Source organism: Berghia stephanieae, chromosome 8, assembly GCF_034508935.2.
Source record: "Berghia stephanieae isolate SIO BIC M18660-M18661 chromosome 8, UCSD_Bste_1.3, whole genome shotgun sequence".
Lineage (NCBI taxonomy): Eukaryota > Metazoa > Mollusca > Gastropoda > Nudibranchia > Aeolidiidae > Berghia > Berghia stephanieae.
In genome coordinates this window covers 18252064-18255478 of record NC_088367.1, presented here as the reverse complement: position 1 = coordinate 18255478, position 3415 = coordinate 18252064, and the positions used below count along the sequence as shown (strand labels likewise).

General features: G+C 33.9%; 1 pseudogene; it reads left to right on the top strand.

The window, feature by feature from the left end:
- Nucleotides 1–553: 553 nt before the first annotated feature.
- Nucleotides 554–676, top strand: LOC144979090 (5S ribosomal RNA; annotated as a pseudogene).
- Nucleotides 677–3415: the final 2739 nt, after the last annotated feature.

Below are 3415 nucleotides of genomic sequence, written 5' to 3'. Positions count from 1 at the left end.
GTCCGCCCAGCACCGAGCAGTTTGGTTCTAAACAAACAAAATCGGTACTTTTTTATTATTCATGCTGGCTAGAACTTTTTCACATGTCGTGTGATCAGAATGTATAAAAGTCAAAACATGATCGGATTTATAATGTTTTTCTCCTCTGGATACACTTTTATGCTCGTCGGAGAAGTATTTCATAAGGGCGTCCGCCATTGTTCCGATAGTTCAGAACCGGTTACTAAGTTACTATGCGTCATTACGAGGGAAGTGACGTCACGACTGTTGCTGAAGCCTATTTAACATTGTCATAACGACATGCCCTTACAGAGAGAACGTCATCCTGGTTTTGCGCATGTGTCTCTCGTACTCACTTCCGGTGAAGGGTCTCATGCTGCTTTCAAGATAGCCCATCGCCGTTTTAAATTCTCCAGTCACGACATATTATGGAACAGACGAATACAACACGCTATTTCAACTAACAATATTATACATTTCTAAACTATCTTCATCATTACATAAATTAGCTTTAGTGTTTTAATATTATTAAATTCTATTTTCGACACTTGTTGTCTACGACCATACTACGTTGAAAATACCGGTTCTCGTCCGATCACCGAAGTCAAGCAACGTCAGGCGTGGATAGTACTTAAATGGGTGACCGCTTGGGCTATCGGGACCTCCGTCGTCGCCTAGAATACGCTTCAACAGTCGTAACGTCACTTCCCTCGTAATGACGCATGGTAACTTAGTAACTGGCTCTAAACTATCGGAACAATGGCGGGCGCCCTTATGAAATAGTACTCCGACGAGCATAAAAGCGTATCCAGAGAAAAAAACAAAACATTATAAATCTGATCATGTTTTGACTTTTACACATTCTGATCACACGACATATGTAAAGTTCTAGCCAGTATGAAGAATAAAAAGAACCCATTTTCTTTGTTTAGAACCACGCTGCTCGCCGTTGCTGGGCGACGTGACATCAGACTATTGAATCCAATTGGGCTATCGGGACCTCGGTCGTCGCCTGGAATTGTGACGTAATTTTCAAGGCAGTGCCAGGCTCTGTATGCGTTTTTGAAGCTGCTATATTCATTATTGTTCAATAGAGATATAATATAGAAAGGGAACATAACCACGCCCCTCGGACAGTCGTCCGAATGGCAACAATGGCAGTTAGTGCTAATCTAAGTGTAAGAGAGTTAGCTTATAGCAAGTGGGTTTAATGAGTTCACAGTGCTTGTATATCAGTTAAACTTGGTCATTATATTGAGTAGTCTAGGACAGTTTTACGTTCCAAAGTTAAAGGATTGGTCATTATATTGAGTACTAGAAAATTACTTTCTTTGATCGGTGTTACTTGGTTATTGGGGATAATAGCATCAAATTATAGTTGGAATTTATTATTTGGGCGTACAGATTATTTGGGCGTACTGAACTAACGTTTACCAAAAGTAATATTATATCATAAAAGGCGGGGTTTAACACCAATATGTAGGAATTGACGTTTCAGGTTTGATTATGATTTGGTCTTACTCTTAGGGGTTGGATTATAGACTGACAGGGAACTGTCAAAACTGCTAGGGGGCGTGGAAACAATGGAACTATGGGTAAAATTTTGATAGGGATAAAAGAGGATGTTTCGAGGAAAACGGGAGGATTCAACTTGACCATGAGCTGCACACTTTAAACCTTTTGTGCTCACCATCATTTATTTGCTTTTACGGACTTAGAAATATTCCACGAATATTGAAAATGGTTACTTAGGCAAAATTGACTTTACATGTGGACTGATTTTACGGATTTGGAATTTATGAAACTGATTGAATTATGACCATGCTATTTGATTTGGATTTGGAATTTATCATGATTTGGATTTTGAATTTATCACAAACAAATAAAACTGTAAGAAATGAAACTTGGAATCTGGACTTTTATTTGAATGTCTTGATGTTGTGCATTCAATTATCATCACCGGCCCCTGAACTCTTTCGTCATTATTAACATCTACAACACGACGCAAAGGATAATACTACCATCTATCAAAAACACCACTATACGATCACAAGCCATTACATATGTGTGCAACTACCCCACATTATGCATCTTATTTGGTGTCGTGACTCAGGATTCTTATATATCTTTTTTTGGAGCCATGGTACCAGGATGTAAAGATGTTATTATTCCGAACCATGGATACACAAGAAATGTGTATTGTTGCGGTGTTAATATCTATTGAAGTTTTTGTGAGACTCGAATTTTGAAGTGAAAATTGTGAACAGATAGGAAAATATTTTTATTTGGAAAAGAAAATGAATATCAATATTGAAGGTGAAGTAGTATAATTTTTTGTAATGAAATGTTGAAAAAAATTATTGAAATTATAGATGATTCCTAAAATTCCGATAAAAGACGGTATTTTAAAAAAAAATTAAACGAAATAATATTGAAATTAAGAACCATAGATGGAACAAGAAAATATATTAAAAACTAAAAGCAATATATTATAGAACGGCAAAATAATAATAATAATAATAATAATAATAATAATAATAATAATAATAATAATAATAATAATAATAATAATAATAATAATAATAATAATAATAATAATAATATCATATTGATGCTATATGTATTTTAAATATTTAAAAAGAGGAGAGGGAGAGATGAAGAAAAATTGCAGAATTTAAATGAATATTTTAGTGCGTTTTATTTTTCAAAATAAATGAAAATGCGTTTACTTATAATCGGGCGTTTCGGAACAAATCTTCGAATATTAATTTGTACCGTTAATGGCAATGTTTTGTTAATATCAGTAACAAAGATGTGTCGATTTTTATTTCAATTTTTGTATGTTACTGTTGGAATTACATGACAGTTGGTCCATTATTTAATGTTGTTACGTTTTATTTTCTGTCAAAATGACTCAAGAAGACGATGGCAATAAAAACACGTAAATTATAAGTTTTGATAATTGAAAAATGTCTTATGGTATTTATTGTTATATTACAACATCATTGATTATATTTTTCTCCCGTCAATAGGGATGAATTGGTAGGTTGATATTGATTCTTTGAGATTCATGGGTTCATGACAAAGAGCAAAGTTTTATATCTGTTTGTATTCTTGGTAATAAATGTGTGGTTAACGCAGCCAAGTAATCGACAACAGAGCTTATTTAGTTGTGTAATGAGACATGGCGTTATAATAGATTACATAAGACATTTGGATTTTATCACTGGAAATTAAGTTGAAATGATTTATGCGGAATATGAGTCAATCGTTGTTTTGTTTAGTTTTGTTTTGAAACGCGTTTCATCGTGATTTTTAAAAGGAGACATATTCTCATAATAACGGAATAACGGACTTTTGGTTTAAAGTCGGAGAACAAATAAAATGACGGAGTATTAATTATTATGAAAGACTG